This window comes from Rhagoletis pomonella, unplaced genomic scaffold (assembly GCF_013731165.1).
Source record: "Rhagoletis pomonella isolate Grant_MI unplaced genomic scaffold, Rhpom_1.0 Rhpom_scaffold_00012, whole genome shotgun sequence".
NCBI classification, from domain to species: domain Eukaryota; kingdom Metazoa; phylum Arthropoda; class Insecta; order Diptera; family Tephritidae; genus Rhagoletis; species Rhagoletis pomonella.
The window spans coordinates 21,721,792-21,729,575 of NW_023458566.1; the positions used below are offsets into that span (position 1 = coordinate 21,721,792).

Sequence of the window (7,784 nt, forward strand, 5' to 3'; positions counted from 1 at the left end):
CGAGATAAGGTCAGTTGGACAAAGCTTACAGAAAGTGGGGTGTTTGGTATTGGGGAAATGGGTGCGGGTAAGTTGGTCGTACAAAATGGGGGCGGCAAGAAATTGCAACTGTCGATTGTCGAATGGAGATTAATTACTTACTTACTGGCTTGTTATTTTTATTCGGCGTTTAATTTTGGTGGATTTGCCAAATTGCTTTTATGTATTTGCTGTGCCAATAGTTACGTTTGTAATTTGTCTAAAAATATTGTCTATATATACACATATATGTACATATATACTACATACATATATCAATGTATTGTACATAGGTTTGTGTGTTCATACATATCTACAAAAGTTAAATATGTATGTACTTGTTTTCGCCTGTCTTCCGTTGAATTCAATTTGGTGTTGTTTTTGTTTTGCTTCGTTTTCCTTTCAGAATTTACAATGTTGTTCGCCCAGCTCCATTTCTTTTCATTACATTAAGCCAAAGGAGTTCTACGTTCTAGATTATCTCCTTTATGTATTGCGTCCTTTTGGAGTTGGAAGTGGAGCGTCCAATTTACCTGCCAAGGCGGATATGTCGACATTGTTGGATAAATGGAAGAACGAATTATCGGATAATATTCTTAAGGAAGAAGATTAGCTTAAAGAAATTTTTAAAGAATATTTGCATATTTAAATTTAAGGTAGTATTGTTAATATATTTACATTAAATTCGATACCATGTAGGAAATGTACATCTTCGACTTACACCAAGTGAAGTCAAGTCCTTCCCACCTGGAAAAGGTAGGTTCCTCTTCCACCAGCGGCTTATAGTGTTGAATATTTTCAGGGCTGGAGCGTTTATGTCCATTCGTATTCGTAGCACTGAACAGAGCATTAAATCTAATCCGAAATCATTTTGGAATTTTGTCAAATCCAAAAAATTATGCGCAAGTATACCTACTTCGGTAATGCTCGACGATAAATTTGCTAGTAATCCTGTCGAAGCAGCTAATTTGTTTGCTGACTTTTTTTTATGTCAAATTACGTTGCTGATGACGGCAATTCCCTAACTTCTCTTCTGAAATATGTATGTATCTTCTATTCTTAGCTTAGGGGCTCTTTTTGTTTCATCGGATGACATTATAAAGAGGATGCTTTCTCTTAAACCTTCTTCGCAAACAGATGCAGACGGCCTTAGCAATTCCTCTTGAGATAATCTATAATAGATCGTTATCGTCAGGTATTTTCATTGATGACTGGAGGTTATCTACCATCACACCTTTTTTTTAACAGTGGAAGAAAAAATGACGTTCGAAACTATCGGCCAATCTCGAAACTATCGAACATCTCAAAACTGTTTGAATGTGTCGTTAAGGACAAGATCTAGCATTGGTTTGTGTCAGGCCGCTCGACAGTATCTAGTCTTGCAGTTTTTAGCGAATTTTTTTACTTCTTCGTTCTCGGCAGGATTCCAAGTCGATTGGGTTTATACCGATTTTTCAAATGCATTTGATAGCGTATTTCATAAGATCTTACTAAATAAGCTGGTTTGTTTAGGTTTTCACTCGTTGATTTTAGAATGGATTAAATCGTATTTAACGAAGAGATTTTCTGTGGTATCTATTGATGGTGTATCTTCGGACCCTTTTGTGGCTACTTCAGGTGTACCTCAGGGGAGCATTTGAGGACCTCTTTTATTTGTCCTTTTTATTAATGATATCAGCAACTGTTTTTCTTTTTCGAATTATTTGCTTTACGCCGATGATCTGAAAGTTTTCACAGTTGTCAAGGTCTCAGCCGATGTAATAAATTTTCAAAGGGACTTGGGTAAACTGCGTTTACGGTGAAGTCGGCTCTCTATATAACAAAATGTTTTCACTTAACATTTTCAAGGCGTCAAAATGTTATTTCTACACAGTACACTATTGCTAACTGTGCGCTTCAAAAAGTAACAGAGACTAAGGATCTTGGAGTCGTGTTTGACTCTAAGTTATCCTTCAATACTCACATTAGTTTTATCCTTTCAAAACCGTACTCTGTTCTTGGCTTTATTCGGCGTAACACTTCCGAGTTTTCTGACCCATATATCTGTAAAATTGCTTTTTACGGTTCTTGTTCATTCTCACTTGAAATATACGGTAATAGTTTGGAGACCATGTGACCAACTATCGATAAGTAGAATTGAACGCCTTCAAAAAGTCTTTCTGAAATTCGCACTGCGTTCGCTACGGTTTGAGACTGCTGTTCCATCATAGGGCCCGCGGCTAATGCTGATCACCTTAAGTACTTTAGCAAAGAGAAGAACAGTTCTTTCGTTATAATATAATTAGTAGCATCATTGACTGCCCAATTTTGTTTGAGCGGATGAGCTTTAATGTTCCTACAAAGAAGTCTCCGAAATGATTACCTTTTTACGGGGAAAGCTTCAAAACCAAATGTGGAAGTAACGCGCCAATTTCTCGAGCAATTCGGGAATTCAATGCATTATCTAATACACATCAGCTAGACTTTTCTTTGCCGAAATCGGCTTTTATTAAAGCCATTAATTTAATCGCTTGATTTTTGTATTATTTGGTATTATCAATTATCTCTATCTAATACATTTTCTAGTCTGTAAGGTACATTGTACTGTAGATTTAAATAAATACAAATAAATAAATAATCGTTCGTGAACTCTTTCATTGGAAAAAGGTTTTATGTGACGGGTCCAAAACTTAGCGCAAAACACGAACTCAGCGAGAGGGAGAATTTTTCAGAGTACGCGTTTATACACTTGTGTTTAGCGAGCCGCTTGCAGTCGCAAGCACATGGTGAATTCAAGTGGCAGACTACACCGGATGCTTAAATTAAGTGCGTCAGAGCCCCTTTCCTTCTGAGGTGCCTTAAGGCTTCCATTGGTTTGGTTACCGCATCTCGCACGTAGGCTGGTCCCGTTGCCCAGGTTGTCCGAACGCCTATAGTCAAGCAACTGTAGCTCCACACCCAGAATCGCCACTATACCCCATTACATCCCTAGGCGCATACCGCTAAGGCCGAGGCCACGCAATGAGCGGCTGAGCGGCGTTTCTGTATGGCTCATAAAGCCGCTTATTGCGGGGCGACTTCAATGGTATTTCAAATGTTTTAATTTTAAGCCGCTCAGCCGCTCATTGCGTGACCTCGGCCTAAAGGCGAATACGTTCAATGAAACGTTTTTTTTTTTGTTTGGAAATTTAATTGCAGTCCACCGTTTCAATCAATTTCCTACTAACAGGTCTATTCTGCACGTTACCGAAGATTTTGTAACCGGAAAGTTTTATTACCAAAAAATATTACCAGTTCCCGTTAACGCGATTCTAGGTACGTTGGTAATGCAGTTAAAATATTCAGCAATTCGGCTATGAAGAATTGTGGAAATTCTGGCATTGTACATACATATATTTCACGAAGCAATACTTGGTTACCAGCTTATGAGATGGTAACAAAATTTACCGGTTACAAGAGTACACAGCATGCGACAAGGGTTAAAAAATTTACAGGAAATTTATTTATCGGTTACAAAACTTTTATTACCAGCGCAGAATAGACCTGTATGTAAGTGAGTGTTTTAAAACAAATCTTAAATTTTCAAAAGTAAGTCACCATTTTACCCATGTTCCTGCTGACACACTGTCTTCTGTTCTTTAAAGCTGTGCAAGTTGTTGCGAATCTATCATTTAAATTGCTTTTTCAGCAACAACAACAACAAAATATAAACTGCAAACAGAAAATCTCCCCCTGAATGAAGTAATTTTTCATGATTCCTTCGCCGCGAATGCGTGTGCAAAAACCATCTCTTCGATTATCACTTAAATATGCAGCAGACAGCAGCGAGTGCCGCGCACAAGCACACAACAACAACAAAGCGAGCAAGTGTGGATGCGAGAACGGACGGCTGGCTGCACCAATATCCAATTTCAAAGTTGAACTTTGTAGTTCGCAACGTTAACTCTTAATCCACAGCGACTTGAGAAATTTGAGCACATGCCGGTGGTAAAAGAAAAAAGAATGGCAAACGAGCAGCACACTGCGCTGCGCCTGAGCTAAGCTGAGCTGAGCTGCATGCCGTAAAACGAGCAACAAAAATACTTAAGTGAGTGCCGTCCGTCGCAGTGGCAGCGTTGCATGGCTTTGTGTGCGCTGGGAGTGGCATGTGGCAATTTATCATGTGGCGCGTGGTTCAGCGTTTACACTTTCATTCACACATACACACATATGTATATTTTTTGGGTTCGATCGAGTTGTGGCAAACGGAGTCGCGGGGCGAGTCGATGTGGCGGCATTGACGTTCGCCAATTTATCATTGTTGCTGCGCGGCAGCGTTTACTTTTGCGATTGCATTGTCAGCCGGTCGACAGGAATATGTGTAGTGATGGCACGCGCTCGAAGCGCCACACGCACAATCACACACACACACACACACATACACAGTAATAGCGCCCTGCAGATTATGAGTGAACTGGAAAATCACATAAAACGTGACGCACACGTGAAAATTACCTGGGGAGATTCCGTCAGCTATGTATGTGCATAGATGTAAATGGATGTATATGTATATGTACATATGTATGTGTGTGCGTACATGCGCCTGCATGTATATTTGTTTTTGGTACTGTACTTAATTTTCAGTGAATATCGTACACTTTTTGTCATTTATGCACACGAAATTGAAAAGTATAAAACTGGAATTTCAAGACGGCGGCGCGGCGTATTAAAAAAAAAAGGTCCGCATTGTAAGGAGGGTCGCCGTTGGCTCATTGGAATCACGATAATCCACAGCAGCGGTATGGCACGCGAATGCTTTTTTCCCGACAACGAGATTTTTCGAGTCCTTTTCGGCGTGCGTCGTGCTAAACTATGCACGGTCACGACGAGTTCGCAGATGACGATACCAGCGCAGAATTTGAAAATGTTTCGGCATAGGTAAAATAAGCAGCCGTAAAAAGTCAACTTTCCACCTTTTTTACTCGCGCGCCATGCTGTACCGTGTCGACTGACTGGTAATTAAAGCAAATAAATGTTTTCATTTTTGTTTATATTCAACCAAAAAAAAAAAAAAAGAGTTATCCACACACACACACACACACATAAAGCGAAGCGCATGCAAAGGTGGCTGCGCTGGATTTACAACCCGTCGATGCGTCGACGCGCCGACGTGTTCGCGAGTTCATTAGCTGGAATTGTCTTCGTGTCGACGGGTTTTTCTAGTCGCTCATTAGGCAGACACGTAATTTTAATTTTAGTGCAAGTTTTGGCTAGTTTTTTCCCCGCTTCGCTTGGAGCGTGTCAGCCTGAACGGTTCGGTTCGCTGGTTCGTTAAGCATGCGTAATGGGTCTATTAAGGGTTGGGCGCGCCGTGTTTTTGTTCTAACTGGAATTTCGGTGTGCGCGAAGGGATTGTCTCATTCCATAATCTCCATTCAATTTGCATATCTTTTACAACACCGCGCTCGTTTACACACACACACACGTTGCATACAATGTACAATCAGTACAATCACGCATGCGCACTGCCACGTGGGTAAGCATACTAACTGGCGCGCCTGCGGTAACTCCATGCGCTGTTCGCATACTCGTTATATGTATGTAGAGGCAAAGACCCGTTTGGTTTAGGCTTTTGATTTCGGCTTGAAATATTTTTACATATTTTACTTTGTTTTACAATGGCCCTCCCAGAAGGACTACCCGTACCCGTACATGTGTTCATCAAGTTTTTACTTACCACATGCCACAAAAGCACGAAGCGTGATCGTTGGCTGATACTGCAGGGACGGAGGGAAATCTGTATTGGTGATTAGGAAGGAGCCTGTTTTCGAATACAATTTGGGTCGTTGGTAATTTTGCATTTCGCATTTGACAAGCTTGTAAGTGATTAATATGCAAATGTGACTGTGTGTCGTAGTTTTTGTCTGAGCATGTACGAAATTTGAATTACAATACCTTTACGAGCGCAGGATTGGATTGAAAGCTGGAAATGGGGAAAAGAAGTGACACGAGGTTTGTTTTATTAGTGTGTTGGTGTTGGTTGATTTTTTGTTTTATTTTGTTTTATTATTTACAACGCAACCAACAATAGAGTGATCGATTTATGCAAATTTTGAACAAAATCAGCATATGCACTCACAAGATTCGATTATGAGATTTTAGAAGGAAGTCGAAGCTACATAATTCCACATTACATAGTTTGAAGAATTCCCACTAAACTGATTTGCATTTTTATCATTTTCTTTCTAGATGTTGGGATGGACTTAGTATCGCAGGCACGTAGGCCGTTGTCCATTGCAGGACGGATACTTTTGCCGTAGTCTCGTCACTTTCTAGGCACATTTCATATAAAGTCGGGTCTTTTACATTTACATATATTGTGGTGATACCCATTAAATGGAATAAATCCCTAGTATCTTCCAAGCTATGCTTTATGCCATCAGTTTTTGTGTAGACGTGGATCTTCAGAGACCAGCAGGGGGAGCATAAGTTACCCCGTTATAGGACCACGACTATCAGGGAGGAGTTGAAAGTAGATAAGCGGCTGCTCAGAATAGCCATTGGAAAAACTCACATATGGGTGTTTCCAGCGGAGGGTCCACCACGACAAAAAAAATAAAAGTTTTATATCTAACGTATTTACGGGCCGACTTGTCTGCTTTTTAAAATATATACTGGCTATGTAAGTAGAATCATGTTTGCATAAAATGGTCTTCCTAGGTGGTGCCAAGGTCAAGATATTTCGAAAAACCGTATTTATGGTCCGATTTGGTTCGAATTTGGCGTATGTGGTTAAAACATAATAAATCATAGATTTCTAATAAATTGACCCTGAATTGGCCCTGAAGTCAAAACATAAAGTATATTCTACATAAAATACAAGTTTTATTTGCGTTAAAAATTCATTTAAAAGCAATATTAACAAAAATATAACGATGGAAATTTATGTCACGTCACGCCACGTCACGTCACGTTTCACACTTGGGGTTGTAAAAGAGAATTGAAACAATTTGCATTAATTCAAAAAACTCTAAAAACAACTAGAATTGCTCCAAATCATATTAAAATAAGTTTCATGAAAATAGCCATCCACAATTCGCAGAGTTTTGCGATTTTGTAAGAAAAGAAAAAATCAACTTCCATTTTTTGTCACGTAACGACCCTCTTTTTAAATGCTTATATTTCAGGACCAAGCAGTTCGATTGATTTCATTTTTCGGTTAAATATAGAGCTAATTATGTGCTATACTATGGCCCAAAAAAGTTAAAGAAAACAAATGGTATTCCTTTTTTGTATCACATCGAAATCGTACGACTGTCACGTGCGCCACCATGGGAATGCCCATATGTATATACGGCAGGAAAACAAGCTTTTAGAAATACCAGTATTTTCAGTATCGATGTAATACATATGACAGACACGTAGTTTAACCCCCAAAACCCCCGCTGGATCCGCCACAAAGAAGAGAGCGTGCATTTCATTCTATTGATAAAGAGAAGGATAAAGGCAAAGGTAAAAATAAAAGCAAAAACAAAGATGCGTAAGGATAAATGCAAAAATTAAGACCAAGGTAAATTTAAACATTTTACTAATATAAGGGCGTTCGTGGGTAACCGCGCTCTAACACTTATATTTCCTGTTCCAGCGGTTAGTGTCCGTGTCCAACAGCAACGGAAAAAGATATGCAAATAATCCTTTCCCACTGAGAGGAGCACACATCTACAAAAAATAAACTAACTGATCTGTTTTGTCGGTTATTTTTTCTCTTAAATAGGGACGGTTATTTTGGGACACTTTCAAAGTGGAGA

The 7,784-nt window shown here is 39.4% G+C and overlaps 1 protein-coding gene across 1 annotated transcript in view; it reads right to left on the reverse strand.

Annotated features, from left to right (window-relative positions):
- LOC118748080 (glycoprotein-N-acetylgalactosamine 3-beta-galactosyltransferase 1-like) overlaps positions 1-7,784 on the reverse strand; it is a 15,598-nt gene that overhangs the window by 2,095 nt on the left and 5,719 nt on the right. The gene's annotated exons all lie outside the window — the stretch shown is intronic.